Source organism: Carlito syrichta, unplaced genomic scaffold (assembly GCF_000164805.1).
Source record: "Carlito syrichta isolate Samal-C Ts95f unplaced genomic scaffold, Tarsius_syrichta-2.0.1 Scaffold305705, whole genome shotgun sequence".
In the NCBI taxonomy this organism is placed as follows: Eukaryota; Metazoa; Chordata; class Mammalia; order Primates; family Tarsiidae; genus Carlito; species Carlito syrichta.
Window position 1 is genome coordinate 254,481 of NW_007249801.1, and position 18,117 is coordinate 272,597.

Sequence of the window (18,117 nt, forward strand, 5' to 3'; positions counted from 1 at the left end):
CTCAGCCTCCCAAAGGCATGGGATTACAGGCTGAGCCACCGAGCCCGGCTTTAATTTTTTGATTTATTGTAGAGACGAAGTCTCACCGAGTTGCCCAGGCTGGTCTTGGACCCCTGGACTCAGGCATCCTCTTACCTCTACCTCCCAAAGTGCTGTGATGACAGGCGTGAGCCACCACTCCCACCTGACATAATGCACTTATATCTTAAGAAAAGAATGTCTCTGGCTGCCGGGTTGAGGACAGACGACAGCAGGGCTGGTGTCAAGAGGTCTCTACAGGAATCCAAATGAGAAAACGAAGGGGGCTCGGGCGAGAGCAGTAGCACTGGAGGTGTGGCAAGGCAGCCAGACCCTGGGCGTATCCTGCAGCCAGAACCCGCATGGCTTCTGGGATTCGATGCTTGGTGTAAGAAAAACGGTCTCTCCAAAGTAGCTTCCATTGAGCGCCCTCTTCTGGACAAATGTGAAATTGCTGCCTCTTTCAAGATAATCGCTAGTAGCTGTGGAATGTAAGGGTGCAACGGGAACTTTTCCAAAACGGGCTAGAGGGCAAAGGCTCCCATTAGACACCTCCCTCCTCCATCTACGCCCCCCACCCCGAGACTAAGATCCTTAAGTGGAGAGGAATCAGAATGGGTGAGCAGAGCACCTTAGGCAAGCCCAGCTCCGAATCCTTCCTGGGCCTGGAAGACAAGATTCCAGGTTTGGGTTTTTAGCAGTGATCCCCCAAATGAAATGCTCAAGCCATCAGGTTTTAGAAATTGTAGCACCAGAAAGAGAATAAATATATTTATTTATTTTCCAGGTGCAGTGGCTCACATCTATAATCCCGAAGTGCTGGGGTTACAGGCATGAACCACACAGCATCTGGCCCATACAGTGACACTTTACAGATGATAACAATTTCCCAGTTTTAATTCTGATCAGCAAGGCCGGGCATGGTGGCTCATGCCTGAAATTTCCACACTTTGAGAGGTTGAGGTGGGAGGATTGCTTGAGACCAGAAGCTCAAGACCAGCCTGGGAGACACAGAGAGAACTCGTCTCTACAAAAATGAAATAAAATTTAAAAATTAGCCAGGTGTAGTGGTACATGCCTGTAGTCCCAGCCACTCGGGAGGCTGAGGCGTGAGGATGGCTTGAACCCAGGATTTGAGTCTGCGGTGGGCTATGATCATACCACTACACTCCAACCTGAGCGTCAGAGACTCTTCTTTGAAGCAGTCCTGAAGGATGCTGGTTATACAAGGGAAGTCCTCCAAGCAGGTGAACCGCAAGGTCAAAGAACTCACTGTCCAAGCAGCGATTTACACAATGTTGCCGTGAGATTGGCTGGTTTTGCCATTTACCTATAGGGCCTTGTCTCGTAAGACACAGCACAGCTCAGAGATCAATACCCAAGAACGGTGCTTTCCTGGAGGCATCCTTTGTCTTAATGGTAGTTTTGCAATTGTTCTTTTTCTTTCCCACTATTGTATATGAGTAGTGATTAATGGCAGGAGTTGCTAATCACAATTTATTTTTTCTTGAGTCAGGTTCTCACTCTGTTGCCCAGGCTGGCGTGCAGTGGCACAATCACAGCTCACTGCAGCCTCAGCCTCCTGGGCTCAGGTGATCCTTGCCCAGCCTTACTCATCAGAATTAAAACTGGGGAGTTGTTATTATCAGTCTATTGGCACTATATGGGCCAGGTGCGGTAGCTCACACCTGTAATCTCAGCACTGTGGGAAGCCAAGGCGAGAGTATTGCCTGAGTCCGAGGGTTCAAGACCAGCCTGGGTAACTTGGCAAGCCCTTGTCTCTACAATAAATTAAAAAAATGAGCCAGGCATGGTGGCACACACCTGAAGTTCCAGCTACTTGGAAGGCTGAGGTGGAAGGATCGCCTGAGCCCAGCAGGTTAAGGCTGTGGTGGCCGTGAGTGTGTCACTGTACTCCAGCGTGGATGACAGAGTGAGACTCTGACTCAAAAAAAAAAAAATTGTGTTAGGAGAAATTCCAATTCAATGAAATAAATAAAATTAAATGAATGTGTCTTGGTCAGCAAAATGCTAGGGAATGAAAAACTGATTTTAAAAATGTTGACACTTTTTTTTTGCCTTGCTATGTTGTCCAGGCTGGACTCAAACTCCTGAGTTCTAGTGATCCTCCCACTTCAGCCTCCCAAATAGCTGGGACTATAGGCGGGCCATAGTTCCTGCCTCATTTAACATTTTTTTTTTTTTAATCAAAAGAGAGAGAAGAAATTGGGCTGAAATATGGCTGTTGGACTTCATACCAAGAGTTGCGGGTCAATATCAAGAGAAGAAATGAAGACTCATAGGCAGGAGTCTTTGTGCAATGACAACTGAGATTCTTAGAAGGAAGGTCTAACTTGTAGACAAAATGAAATGCAATGAACATGGACGCTCAAGAAGGGCTTGGCACTGAACCTGCATAAGTGAACCAGGCGTCCACGAATCTGTTCTGGTCTTTGCACAGTCTGAGCCCTGTGCTGCATGGAAGTAAACCCAAGTGAGCACAGGCTGGAGAAAGTTGGTTGTTATACTTATTTATTTATTTATTTTTATTTTTAAATTAATTTTTTTTTTTTTTAATTGGCGTCTCACTCTGTCACCCAGGCTGGAGAGCAAGGGCAAACTCACAGCCACCGCAGCCTCAACCTGCTGGGTCAGGCGATCCTTCCACTACAGCCTTCCGAGTAGCTCGGACTACAGGCGTGCGCCACCACACCCGGCTACTTTTTTTGATTTATTGTGGAGACGAGGTCGCGCCATGTTGCCCAGGCTGATCTCGAACCCCTGGGCTCAGGCAATCCTCTTGTCTTCATCTCCCAATGTGCTGGGATTACAGGCATGAGCCATTGCGCCTGGCTCGTTATATTTATTTAGTCCTTAGGTGGCAGGAGGATGCAGAGCCACATGGAGGTAAGATGGAAGCTGAAGGTGAAGACTCGACAGCCCTAAGCGATTGATTACTTGGGGAATGGCTTCTTCCTGATGTCATCCTCGGATTCTAACTGGACATGACTTTGTGTCCTTTTTCCCTTGGAAAGAATATGAGTTCTGGTTGTCTCTGTTCTGGTTGCTGGGTCATGCTTGGTGGTGCCATCTTAGGTTGAACTGGGACAAGGGTGGGCGTCTGTATGACTGCACAGGTGCACTGGACAGCATGGGCTTCTGGAATGTAGCACAGACCTTTTGGAGTATCTGCCTATGAGTCTTCACTTCTTCTCTTGATATTGACCCCAAACTCTTGGTATGGATTCCAACAGCTATATTTGAAGGTTTATTTTTTACTGCTAAACGCATGGCTTTCAACATTTTGATTTCTTATCTAATTACACTGTGGCCAGAGAACCTGGTCTGTGTGATATTGATTAAAGAATCAATACCACGCTGGATGTGGTGACTCACACCTTTAATCCCAGCACTTTGGGAGGCAGAGGCGAGAGACTGCCTGAGCCCAAGGGTTCAAAACCACCAGCCTGGGCAACTTCACGAGACCTCATCCCTATAATAAATAAATAAACAAATAATTATCCAGGCATGGGGGCGCATGCCTATGGTTCCAGCTACTTGGAAGGCTGAGGAGGAAGGATCACCTGAGCCCTGCAGGTCAAGGCTGCGGTGGCCGGGAGTGTACCACTGCACTCCAGCCTGGGCAACAGGGTGAGACTCTTACTAAAAAAAAAAAAAAAAATAAAAAAAGAATTGATACCAAATACCAAAGGGTATTTGCTAAAGCTTGTTTTGTGGCTAAGTAGTCAATTTTGATAAATACCTCATGTGAACTTGAAAAGAATGTGTACTCTCTAATTGCTGTGTACAGGGTTCTATCTAAGTTTAATAAATGACATAGTTAATTATGCTGTTCAAATCTTCTATGTCTTAGTTAATTACTGATCTGCTTGACTGTCATTTATTGACAGAAATATGTTAAATCTCCCACCGTGGTGGTGAGTTTCTGAATTTCTCCTTAAAATTCTACCCGTTTTTGCTTTACATTCATGTCATCACATGCATGTAATTTAGAATTATTATATAATCCTTGAACCTTTTATGAAGGTATATAAGACCCTCTTTTCTATAATTGTGATTTTTGCCTTAAAGGCTATTGTGCCTAACATTAAAATATTATACCTGATTTCTTTCTTTTTTTTTTTTTTGAGTTGGAGTCTCACTCTGTCGCCCAGACTGGAGTGCAGTGGCCGTTCCCGGCCACGGCAGCCTCTACATGCTGGGCTCCAGCGATCCTTCCACCTCAGCCTTCCAAGTAGCTGGAATTACAGGCGCGCACTACTACACCTGGCTAATTTTTTGTTTTATTGTAGAGATGAGGTCTCACCAAGTTGCCCAGGTGGGTCTCGAACCCGCGGGCTCAGGCAATCCACTCACCTCAGCCTCCCAAGGCGCGGGATTACAGGCTGAGCCACCGAGCCCAGCATACCTGATTTCTTTTAGTGTGTATTGTCCTAAAATATCTTTCTACATTCAGCCTTTCAGAGCTTATGTTGTTGTTGTTGTTGTTGTTTTGGAGTCTCACTCTGTCACCCAGGCTGGAGTGCAGTGACACACTCACAGCCACCACAGCCTCGACCTGCCGGACTCAAGTGATCCTTTCACCTCAGCCTTCCAAGTAACTGGAACCATAGGCATGCGCCACCATGCCTGGCTAATTTTTTTGTATATTGTAGAGACAAGGTCTCGTCAGTTTGCCCAGGCTGATCTCGAATCCCTGGACTCAGGCAATCCTCTCGCCTTGGCCTCCCAAAGTGCTGGGATTACAGGCATGAGCCACTCTTTTTATCAATGAATCATCTTCACTATTCCAAATAAGAAATTTTTCATGTGATCTAATACCTAAACCATATTCAAAACCTCCCAATTATCCCAAAAATGTTCTTTACAGCTGGCTTGTCCATATCAGTATCAAACCTATGGCTACACATTGCACCTGGTCTTCAGCACAGCCCCTTTTGCACGATATTAACTTGTTGGAAGAACTAGACCAGATGTCCCCACTTTCGGATGTTCTAGTTGTGCCCGCCAAGTATTATTTAACTTGTTCCTTGATCCCCTGAATTTCTCATAAACTGAAAGTTAGATCTAAAGGCCTAATGGGTTTAAGATAAGTGACTTTAGATATACTGTCTTAGTCTGTTTGGGCTGCTTTTAGCAAAATACTTTAGGCTGGGTGTAGTGGCTCACACCTATAGCCCCAACAGTTTGGGAGGCGGAGGCGAGAGGATTACCTGAGCTCAGTGGTTCGAGATCAACCTGGGCAACTTGGCAAGACCTCATCTCTACAATAAATCAAAAAATTAGCCAGGAGTGGTGGCACATGCCTGTAGTTCCAGTTACCTGGAAGGCTGAGGTGGAAGGATCACCGGAGCCCAGTAGGTCAGGGCTGCAGTGGCCATGAGCATGCCACTGCACTCCAGCCTGGGTGACAGAGTGAGATTCTGACTCAAAAGAAAAAAAATGTTCAGTCTTCTAATCCATGAACATGGGATGTCTTTCTATTTATTTAGGTCTTCTTAATTTATTTTAATAATATTTGTATTCTGGCCAGGCTCGGTGGCTCAGCCTGTAATCCCAGCACTTTGGGAGGCTGAGGTGAGCGAATTGCCTGAACCCGTGGGTTCGAGACCCGCCTGGGCAAGTTGGTGAGACCTCATCTCTACAATAAATCAAAAAATCAACCGGGCGTGGCAGCGTGCGCCTATAGTTCCAACTACTCAGAAGGCCGAGGTGGAAGGATCACCAGAACCTGGCAGGTCGAGGTTGCGGTGGCCGGGAGCGGCCACTGCACTCCAGTCCGGGCGACAGAGTGAGACTCCAACTCAAAAATAATAATAATAATAATAATGATGATGATAATATTTGTATTTTTAAGTTTAAAAGTCTGGCCAGGCATGGTGGCTCACACCTGTAACCCCAGCACTTTGGGCGGCCAAGGCAGGAGAATTGCTTGAGTCCACAAGTTCAAAACCAGCCTGAACAACATAGTGAGACCTCATCTCTACAAAAAATAAAAATATTAGTTGTGCATAGTGGCATACGCCTGTAGTCCCAGCAACTAAGGAGTTGAGGAAAGAGGATCACCTGAGTTCAAGAGTTCAAGGCTGCAGCGAGCCATGATCATGCCACTGAACTCCAATCTAGGTGACCAAGTGAGCGTCCGACTCAAAAGAAAAGTCTTATACAGCCTTTGTCAAATGTATACCATATAATTTTTCTTTTCTTTCTTTTTTTTTTTTTGAATCAGGGTCTCACTCAATCACCCAGGCTAGAGTGCAGTAACACAATCACGGCTCACTGCAACCTCAATCTCCTGGGTTCAGGTGATCCTTCTGCCTCGGTCTCCCAAGTAGCTGGGACTACAGGCATGCGCCACCATGCTTGGCTAATTTTCTTTATTTTTTGTAGAGATGAGGTCTTGCTATGTTGCCCAGGCTGGTCTCAAATTCTTGGGTTCAAGTAATCCTCCCACCCTGGCCTCCCAAAGTACTGAGATTACAGGTGTGAGGCACTGCACCCAGCTGGAATTGTTTTCTTAATTTCATTTTTAGATTGTTCATTGCTAGCATATTAAAAATACAATTGATTTTTTTACATTAATCTTGTATTCTGCCATCTTATTTAACTTGCTTGTTAGTTCTAACAGGTTTTGGAGGATTCCTTAGGAATGTCTATATACAAGATCATGTCATTTCCAAATAGAGATAATTTTATTTTCCTTTCTAATCTAAATGCCTTTCATTTCTTTTTGTTCCTTAATTTCCCTGGCTAGACCTGCCGATAAAATGTTAAACAGAAGTGATGAGCCCAAGAGTTTGAGACCAGCCTGGGCAACATAGCAAGACCTCATCTCTACAAAAAATGAAGAAAATTAGCCAAGCATGGTGGCACATGCCTGTAGTCCCAACTACTTGGGAGACTGAGGCAGAAGGATCACCTGAACCCAGGAGATTGAGGCTGCAGTGAGCCGTGATTGTGCCACTGCACTCCAGGCTGGGTAGTTGATAATTATCTTATTCCTAGTTTATTGAATATTTTTACCATAAAATGGTGTTGGATTTTGTCAAATGTTTTTTCTGTATCTATTGGGACGTGGTTTTTGTTTTTATTCTATTAATAGATTGTATTACATTGATTGATATTTTTTCCTTCCTCCCTCCCTCTGATTTTTGTGTGTTAAACCAATCTTGCATTCCTTGATAAATCCCACTCAGTCATGACATATAATTCTTTTTTTTAAAGCAGACTTTATTGAGAGGACAGAAAAGTCCCACAGTGGGAGGGGACCTGAAGGGGCTGCCCCATATAATTATTTTTCTTTGTTGCTGGACTTGTTTTGCTAGGATTTTATTGAGAATTTCTGCATCTATAGTCATATAATATATTGTTTTGTTATTTTGTTTTATTTATGTTAATGTCTGATTTTGGTATCAGGGTAATACAAGTCTCATAGAATGAATTGTGAAGTGCTCACTCCTCTTTCACCTTCTGTAAGAGTCTCTAAAGGATCAATTACTGATTTAACCTCTTTATTGTTACATATCTGTTGATATTTTCTATTTCTTTGAGTCAATTTCAATAGTTTGTGTCTTTCTAGGAATTTGTCCATGTCATCCAAGTTATCTAATTTGTTAGCATACAAATGTTTATAATATTCCCTTATAATCCATTTCATTTCTGTAGGGTCAGTAGTGATGTTTCCTCTTTAATTCCTGATTTTAGTAATTTGATTCATCTCTCTGTTTTCCTTGGTTAGGTCTGCCAATATCATTAATCTTTTCAAAGAATCAACCTTTAGTTGTGTTGATTTTTTTCTATTTTTTAATTCTATGCTTCATTTGTTTCCATGCTAGTCTTTATCATTTCCTTTCTTCTGCTTGGTTTGAGTTTAGTCTTCTCTTCTTTTTCTAGTTTCTTAAGGTGGAGGATTGGATTATTGATTTGAGATCCTCCTTCTTTTTTTAAATAAAGGTGATTACAGCTATAAATTTTCCTGTAGGTATGGCTCTAGCTGCATTCCATAAGGTTTGGCACATTGTTTTCATTTTCATTCATTTCAAAACATTTTCTAATTTCTCATGTGATTTCTTCTTTGACCCACTAGTTAAATAAGAATCTACTGATAAGCCAGGCTCGGTGGCTCAGCCTGTAATTCCGTGCCTTTGGGAGGCTGAGGTGAATGGATTGCCTGAACCCACGGGTTCGAGACCTGCCTGGGCAGCGAGACCTCATCTCTACAATAAATCAAAAAATCAGCCGGGCGTGGTAGCGCATGCCTGTAATTCCGTCTACTTGGAAGGCTGAGGCGGAAGGATCGCCGGAGCCCAGCAAGCGAGGCTGCGGTGACCAGGAGTGGGCACTGCACTCCAGTCTGGGTGACTGAGTGAGACTCCAACTCAAAAAAAAAAAGAATCTACTGATAAATTTCCACATACCTGTGAATTTCCCAAATATGTTTCTGCTATTGACTTCTAATTTCATTCCATTTTGATCAGAGAATATACTTTGTATTATTATAATCATTTAAACTTATTGAGGCTTGTTTTATTTCCAAATATATGCCTCAGCCTTCCAGGTAGTCTTGAGAAGAATGTATACTCTGCTGTTGGTGGCAGGAGTGTTCTATAGATATCTATTAGAGCTTGTTGGTTTATAGTTTTGTTCAAGATTTATATTTATTTGTTGATATCCTTTCTATTTGTGCTACCACCCTAGATATTTAATATTATCTGTTATTAAAAGTGGAAGACCAGGCCTATAATCTCAGCATTTTGGGAGGCCAAAGTTGGAGGAACACTTGAGTCCAGGAGTTCAAGACAAGCCTGGACAACATAGCAAGACCCCATCTCTCCAAAATTTAAAACAAGGTGTGGTGGCATGTGCCTGTAGTCCTAGCTACTCGGGAAGTTGAGGCAGGAGGGTTGCTTGAACCCAGGAGGTCAAGGCTGCAGTGAGCTATGATTGTGCCACTGCAGTCTAGTCTGAGTGACAGGTAAGACCGTCTTAAAAAACAATTTTTTTAAAAGTGGGATATCAGATGCAAAGCACCGGGCTTACCATGTGAGCAGGAGGAGGTCGCAGATTCCATTACAAGGCATCTCTGAGCCTGCGGAGCAGACACTATGAGCAAAGCTCACACTCCTGAAAAACTTTTTGGACAAGAAGTTGTCACTGAATTTAAGTGGTGGTAGATATGTCCAAAGAATATTGAGGGGATTTTATCCCTTTATGAATTTTTTTTTTTTTTTTGAGTTGGAGTCTCACTCTGTCGCCCAGACTAGAGTGCAGTGGCCACTCCCGGCCACCACAGCCTCGAACTGCTGGGCTCCGGTGATCTTTCCGCCTCAGCCTTCCAAGTAACCGGAATTACAAGCATGCGCTACCACGCCTGGCTGATTTTTTTGATTTATTGTAGAGATGAAGTCTCGCTGCCCAGGCGGGTCTCGAACCTGTGGGCTCAGGCAATTCACTCACCTTGGCCTCCCAAAGGCGCAGGATTACAGGTTGAGCCACCAAGCCTGGCTCCTTTATGAATCTTGTGATAGATGAATGTGTGGAGATGACAACTCGGAGGCAATAGAACAATATTGGCATGATGGTAACACAGGGAAACAGTATCAGCATGATAGGCGCCTCAGAACAAGTATAAATGGCTTTTCAGCAGAGCAGTCCATGTCCTCTCCCCAAAGGGCCTGTTTTACTAGGATGTAAAAATCAGGTCATGTACATGTTCATGTGAAACTTTTAGTTAAATTTTAAAAATAGTGGGATATTGAAAACATCTATTACTGTTGAATTGTCTTTTTTCCCTTAAATTCTGTCAGCTTTTGCCTCATGCATTTTGGGACTCTCTTATTAGATTCAGTTATTGCTTATAATTATTATATCTTCATGATGGATTAAAAATTTTGTCATTATAAACTATCCTTTGTCTCTAGTGAAAAAAAAATTAGCCAGGTTCGATGGCTCAGCCTGTAATTTCCCAAAAAAATTTTTTTTTGAGTTGGATTAAAGGAATGAACCACCACACCTGGCAAAATAAATTGTAAGATAAAATTTTTTTTGCCGGGCTCGGTGGCTCAGCCTGTAATCCCGCGCCTTTGGGAGGTTGAGGTGAGTGGATTGCCTGAGCCCACGAGTTCGAGACCCCCCTGGGCAGCGAGACCTCATCTCTACAATAAATTAAAAAATCAGCCGGGTGTGGTAGCGCGTGCCTGTAATTCCGGCCACTTGGAAGGCTGAGGCGGAAGGATCGCCGGAGCCCAGCAGGTCGAGGCTGCGGTGGCCGGGAGCGGCCACTGCACTCCAATCTGGGTGATAGAGTGAGACTCCAACATAAAAAAAAAATTTTTTTTACTAGGTCGGGCTCGGTGACTCAGCCTGTAATTCCAGCACTTTGGGAGGCCGAGGTGAGTGGATTTCCTGAGGCTGCCAGTTCGAGACCAGCCCAGGCAACTTGGTGAGACCTTGTCTCTACAATAAATCAAAAAAATTAGCCAGGCATGATAGTATGCACCTGTAGTTCCAGCTACTTGGAAAGCTGAGGTGGAAGGATCACCGGAGCCCAGCAAGTCGAGGCTGTGGTGGCTGTGAGCGTGCCACTGTACAGCCTGGGCGACAAAGTAAGACTCCAACTCCAAAAAAAAATTATTTTGTCTGATATTAGTATAGCCACTCAACTCTCTTTTGGCTACTGTCTGCATGGTATACATTTTTTTCACTCTTCTTTTACTTTCAGCCTATTTGTGTATTTAAATCTAAAGTGTGTAGGCAGCATATAGTGGGGTTGTGTGTTTTAATCCATTCTACCAATCTCTACGTTTTGCTTTGTTTAAACCATTTACCATAATTACTGATAAGTTGAAATTTACATCTGCTATTTGATTGTTTTCTGTCTTATGTCTTTTTTATCTGTTCTTTCATGACTGTCTTCTTTTGTGTGAAACGCATATTTCTAGTATTCCATTTTAATTCTATTGTTTATTTTTCTGTTTTTTGAGGTTGTGGGTTTGGTTTTGGTTTGAGACAAGGTCTTGCTCTATCACCCAGGCTAGAATGCAATGGCTTGACCATAGCTCACTGCAGCCTCCAACCCCTGGGCTCAAGTAGTTCTAGCAATCCTCCTGCCTCAGTGTCCTGAGTAGTTGGAACTACAGGTGCACACCATCATGCTTGGCTAGGTTTTTTAATTTTTATTTTTCATAGATACTGGGTCTCGTTTTGTTGCCCAGGGGTTGGCTTCAAACTCCTGGCCTCAAGGAATTCTCCTATCTAGGCCTACTGAAGTGTGGGATTACAGGTGGGAGCCACTGTGCCCGGTCTCTTTCAGCACTTTGAATGTGTCATTCCATTGCCTTCTGGCCTCCATTGTTGAGGAGAGTGGCTGGTGGGAAATCAGCTGTTAATCTTATTGAGGGTCCCTCGTCCACACTGAGCCACTTAGCTTTTGCTGTTTCAATATTTTCTCTTTGTCATTGGATTTTTAGAGTTTAGCTATGATGTATCTAGGTGTCATATGCTTTCTTTGTTGACTCATCCAGTCTCAGGATATTAAATGCCTACTGTTCATTAATGACTCCCAAATATATATATATATATATTTGTCTGATATTAGTATAGCCATTAATGACTCCCAAATAAATATATATATTTAGGGCCCATTAATGAACAGTATATATATATATATGTATATATATATATATACTGTATATATATATATCTATATATACACTTTTTTTTTTTTAGTTGAAGTCTCACTCCATCTCAGCCTTCCATGTGGCTGGAACTACAGGCACGTGCCACCACACCTGCCTAATTTTTATTTTTTTATTTATTGTAGAGATGAGATCTCTCCAAGTTGCCCAGGCTGGTCTCAAATCCCTGAGCTCAGGCAATTCTCTCACCTCTGCCTCCCAAAGTGCTGGGATTACAGGTGTGAGCTACCACGCCCGGCTCTAAATATGTATTTCAAGCTCAGACTTCTCCTAGACCTCAGACTCATATATTCAAGTGCCTAGTTGTCATTGTTACTTGAAGTCTAATAGTCACTTCAAACTTAACATGACAAAATTGAAATCCTAATCCCACTTCCCAACTCTGGCTGGGCATGGTGGCTCATGCCTGTAATCATAGTACTTTGGGAAGCTGAGGCAGAAGAATTGCTTGAGCCAAGGAGTTCATCAGCCTGGGCAACATACTGAGATCTTGTCTCTACAAAAAATACAAAACTTTGCCAAGCATGGTAGTGTATGCCTGTAGTCCCAGCTACCTGGAGGCTGAGGTGGAAGGATTGCCTGAGTCCAGGGGGTCGAGGCTGTGGTAAGCCATAAGCATGTCCCTGTACTCCAACCTGGGCCACAGAGAATCTCAACTCAAAAAAAACAAAAACAAAAGCAAAAACCTGACTCTAATCACAATCAAACCTCATTCTGCGTTTTTTGAGTTGGAGTCTCATTCTTTTGCCCAGGCTGGAATGCAGTGGCAGCTACAGCTACTGCAGCCTCAACCTGCTGGGCTCAGGCGATCCTTCTGCCCAGCTTTCCAAGTAGCTGAAACTACAGGCACATGCCAAAATGCCAAGCTAATTTTTTGATTTATTGTAGAGATGAGGTCTTACCAAGTTGCCCAGGCCGGTCCCAACCAAGACCCTGGGCTTAGGCAATCCTCTTGCCACCACCTTCCAAAGTGCTGGAATTACAGATGTGAGCTACCACACCCGGCTCAAACCTCATTTTAGTTAATGGCAATGCCATTATTACAGCTGTTCAGGCTACAAACTTTGCAGTCACCTTTAACTCTTCTTATGCCCTTATCCCTATCATCCATTAATTGCAACTATGTTGCACATTACCTGACTTCAAATTATACTATAAGGCTATAGTAACCAAAACAGCATGGTACTGGTGCAAGAGCAGAAACATGGACCAATGGAACAGAATAGAGAATCCAGAAATAAATCCAAATACATACAACCAACTGATCTTCCACAAAGCAGACAAAAACACACACTGGGGAAAGGACACCCTATTCACCAAATGGCGCTGGGAAAATTGGATAGCTGCATTCAGAAAAATGAAATTTAATCTCTGTCTCTCATCATGTACAAAAATTAACTCAAGATGGATTAAAGAATTAAATGTCAAACCTGAAACCATAAAAATCCTAGAAGAAAACCTAGGGAAAATCTCTTCTAGACATTTTGGCCTAGACAAAGAATTTATGATTGAGACTTCAAAAGCAAATGGAACAAAAATAAACAAGCAGGACCATTAATTTGTATGATGTCCAAAGAAAAAAATTTTTTAAATATTTAAAAAGTGAGACAATGAAACTAAAAACCTTCTACACAGCAAAAGATATCAACAAAGCAAATAGGCGAATACAGAATGGGAGAAGATATTCACAAACTATACATCTGACAAAGAACTACTATCTAGAATCTGCAAATAACTTAAACATATCAACAAGAAAAAAGCAAATAGCCCCATTAAAAAGTGGACAGGCTGGGCACAGTGGCTAACGCCTATAATCCCAGCACTTTGAGAGGCTGAAGTGAGAGGATTGCCTGAGCCCACGGGTTCGAGAGCAGCGCAATTTGGCGAGACCTCATCTTTACAATAAAAATCAAAAAATTACCTGGGCGTGGTGGCCCGTGCCTGTAGTTCCAGCTCCTTGGAAGACTGAAATGGAAGAATTGCCTGAGCCCAGCAGGTCGAGGCTGCTGTGGCCATGAGCATGCCATTGCACTCCAGCCTGGGTGACAGAATGCAACTCTGACTCAAAAATAAATAAATAAAGTAAAATAAATGCAAGCAAACAGGGTCTCATTCTGTTGCCTGGGCTAGAGTGCAGTGGTGCAACCACAACTTACTGTAACCTCGACCTCCTAAGCTCAAGAGATCCTTCTGTCCTCCTGTGTAGCTAGGACTACAGGTACACTTAGCTGTTTTTGTTTTGTTTTGTTTTTAGAGATGGGGGTCTTACTATATTGTCCAGGACGTACTTAAACTCCTGGCCTTAAGTGGTCCTCCAACCTCATCCTCCCAAAATGCTAAGATAATAGGAGTGGGCCACCATACCTGACCTAGTTTTTAATAATAAACACTTATGACCGGGCGCGGTGGCTCAAACCTGTAATCCCAGCACTTTGGGGGGCTGAAGTGAGAGGATTGCCTGACTCCAGAGTTTCAAGACCAGCCTGGGTGACTTGGTAAGACCTTGTCTCTACAATAAATCAAACAAATTAGCCAGGCATAGTGGTGCACACCTGTAGTTCCAGCTACTTGGAAGGCTGAGGCAGAGGGATTGCCAGAGCCCAGCAGGTCGATGCTGGGGTGGCTGTGAGCGTGTCACTGCACTCTAGCCTGGGTGACAGAGTGAGACTCTGATTCAAAAAAATAAAATAAAATAATAATAAACACTTATATGACATTATGTGCCAGGCACCACTGTAAGCATTCATTCACTTAATCGCCAAAATAAGGAAATAGAGGCACAGAAAAGTTCATCAAGTTACCCAGGATCACCTAGATGGTAGGTAGATACTAGATAAAAACCCAGGTCGCCTGGCTGTAGAGACCACACCCTTAGTCACTACACTTACTTGCCTCCTTTTGAAATATCTATCTGCAAAACCTATAGTAGCCTGGTGAAACAGCTTGCTTGACATGAGTAAGTAACTCCATTTTGTAACAGATCTTCCATCTTAGCCTAGAGATAAAACCCTTATGCAACCTTCTGGTAATCATATTGCACACCCATATTCCTGTGCCCCTCAGTGATTGGAAACACCCTAGTTATATAAATTCTGTAACCATCCATATCCCTTACTAATCATATAGTTTGCCAAGAAATATCAATCAAACTGTACAGTTTATGTAATGTTTATCTTTAAAAAACCTACTACTCACTCTGTTCAGGCCGAGAGTTATTTGGGACACTAGTCCCCCGTCAGTCGTCAGCATCAATAAAGGACTACATAATCTGACCTTTTCTGCGTGTTGGCGTTATTTCTCACAATCCAGATATAACACTTTGACGTTGTCATCTGAGAGCTGTATCACCTGAACTTCTTGCTGTTATGTCTGCTAATACTCGTTTACTGTGGTTGTTGCCTCGTGGAGGTCACCCTTCAGTTATTGTGGGACTTTTGCTTGGATCAGATGAGTTTTATATTGTTTCAGCCCAGGCACATCTTGGACATTCCTGGGCCACAGGGTATAGATTTGAATCTAAAACCAACATAAAGTATAATACTGGAGTAACAAATTCTCAGAAAGCTTTTATTTCTAATAAGAGTTAGAGATAGGCTGACAAGTTTCCTCGTAACCTTCCTGTGGGTGTTTCCCCCCCCCCACTTGCCCCACCTGGGTGGTGTTTTTAAAAGTCGACTTTTCTTTCTTTCTTTCTTTCTTTTTTAAGCTGGAGTCTCACTCTGTTGCCCAGGCTGGAGCGCAGTGGCACGCTCACAGCCACTGCAGCCTTGACCTGCTGGGCTCAGGTGATCCTTCTGCCTCAGCCTTCCAAGTAGCTGGAACTACAGGCACGTGCCAACACACCCGGGTAATTTTTTTATTTATTGTAGGGATGAGGTCTCACCAAGTTTCCCAGACTGTTCTCGAACCCCTGGGCTCAGGCAATCTTCTTGGCTTGACCTCCCAAAGTGCTGGGATTACAGACGTGAGCCACTGCACCTGGCCTTTTGTGTTTTTATGCATGTAGTTCACTCTACCTGGAATACCCTCATCCATTCTCACCCTCTCCATGATATATGTAGCTAACATATGTTTGTTTTGTTTTGTTTTGTTTTGTTTTGAGTTGGAGTCTCACTCTGTCGCCCAGACTGGAATGCAGTGGTCGGTTCCGGCCACCGCAGCCTCAACCTGCTGGGCTCTGGCGATCCTTCTGCCTCAGCCTTCCAAGTAGCTGGAACTACAGGTGCACGCTACCACGCCCGGCTGATTTTTGATTTATTGTAGAGATGAGGTCTCGCCAAGTTGCCCGGGCGGGTCTTGAACCCGCGGGCTCAGGCAATCCACTCACCTCAGCCTCCCAAAGGTGCGGGATTACAGGCTGAGCCACCGAGCCCGACTCTGTAGCTAACATATGTTTATCCTCAAAATCCAACTCAGAAATAACTTTTTTTTTTTTTAGTTGGAGTCTCACTCTGTAACCCAAGCTGGAGTACACTGTCACACTCACGGCCACCCCGGCGTCAACCTGCTGGGCTCAGGCAATCCTTCCACCTCAGCCTTCCAATAGCTGGAACTATAGTTGCGTGGTACCACACCTGGCTAATTTTTTATTTATTGTAGAGATGAGGTCTTGCCAAGTTGCCCAGGTGGGTCTCAAACCCACGGGCTCAGGCAATCCACTCACCTCAGCCTCCCAAGGCGTGGGATTACAGGTGTGAGCCATCGTGCCTGGCTTCACATCTCTTTCTTTCTTTGTTTCTTTTCTTTGTTTTTTGAGTTGGAGTCTCACTCTGTCACCCAGGCTGGAGTGCTATGGCACACTCACGGCCACCGCAGCCTTGACCTGCTGGGCTCAGGTGATCCTTCTGCCTTAGCCTTCCGAGTAGCTGGAACCACAGACACATGCACCACCACGTCCAGCTAACGTTTTTGATTTATTGTAGAGAAGAAGTCTCACCAAGTTACCCAGGCTGGTCTTGAACCCCTGGATTCAGGCAATCCACTTGCCTCGGTCTCCCAAAGTGCTGGGATTATAGGTGTGAGCCGCCATGCCCAGCTCAGATCTCTTTTAAGCCTAGTTACCATTCTTCTGGAATTTAACGCAACAGACATTTTGAGCATTTTAACACATTTCAAGCACTGTCCTTGGTACTGGGAATACCCAGATGAATAAGACCAGTCTCTGCCCTAAAGAAACTAAAAAGTAGCAAGGAAAGAAATATATAAACAAATAACTTAAAAACTATTATATTAATGTGCACCACAATATTAATAACACTATCTGCAAAATACAAAGACAGGAGAAACTAACTCCATCTGGAGAGAGATAAGGAAGGCTTTTTGAAAAACAGTTGGCCAGGCTCAGTGGCTCAGCCTGTAATCCCAGCACCTTGGGAGGCCGAGGCGAGTGGACTGCCTGAGCCCACGGGGTCGAGACCCACCTGGGCAACTTGGCGAGACCTCTTCTCGACAATAAATCAAAAACCAGCCGGGCGTGGTCACGCACACCTGTAGTTCCAGCTACTTGGAAGGCTGAGGCGGAAGGATCGCCGGAGCCCAGCGGGTTGAGGCTGCGGTGGCCGGGAGCGGCCACTGCACTCCAGTTTGGGTGACAGAGTGAGACTCCAACTCAAAAAAAAAAAAGAAAAGAAAAACAAACAGTTATTTCTGGCCAGATGCTATGACTCACTTCTGTAATCCCAGCACTTTGGGACGCTGAGGTGGGAGGATTGTTTGAGATCAGAAGTTCAAGACCAGCCTGGACAACATAGTCAGACCTTGTCTCTATAAAAAAAATTTTTTTTTTAAATTTAGTTGGGTGTAGTGGTACATACCCGTAGTCCCAGTTACTTGGGAGATTGAGGCAGAAGGGTTGCCTGAGCCCAGGAGGTCGAAGCTGCAGTGAGTCTGGATCACACCATTGCACTCCAGCCTGGGTGAGAGAGCAAGGCTCTGTTTCAAAAAAAAAAAAAGTTGGGGTAACCCCTTCGAGTCCCCTCCCACAGTGGGAGCTTTTCTGTCTTCTTAATAAATCCTGTTTTCTGAAAAAAAAAAAAAAGTTGGTCGGACTCGGTGCCTCAGCCTGTAATCCCAGCACTTTCGGAGGCCAAGGCAAGTGGATTGCCTGAGCCCGTGGGTTCAAGACCAGCCTGGGCAATTTGGCAAGACCTCATCACTACAATAAATAAAAAATTAGCCAGGTGTGTTCCAGCTATTTGGAAGGCTGAGGTGGGAGGATCACCTGAGCCCAGCAGGTTGACGCTGGGGTGGCCATGAGTGTGCCAGTATATTCCAGCTTGGGTTACAGAGTGAGACTCCAACTAAAAAAAAAAAAGTTGCCGGGCTCGGTGGTTCAGCCTGTAATCCCACCACTTTGGGAGGCTGAAGTGAGTGGATTGCCTGA

General features: G+C 44.1%; 1 pseudogene; it reads left to right on the forward strand.

Annotated features, from left to right (window-relative positions):
• The first annotated feature begins 9,143 nt into the window (after positions 1-9,143).
• Positions 9,144-9,670, forward strand: LOC110596009 (annotated as a pseudogene).
• Positions 9,671-18,117: the final 8,447 nt, after the last annotated feature.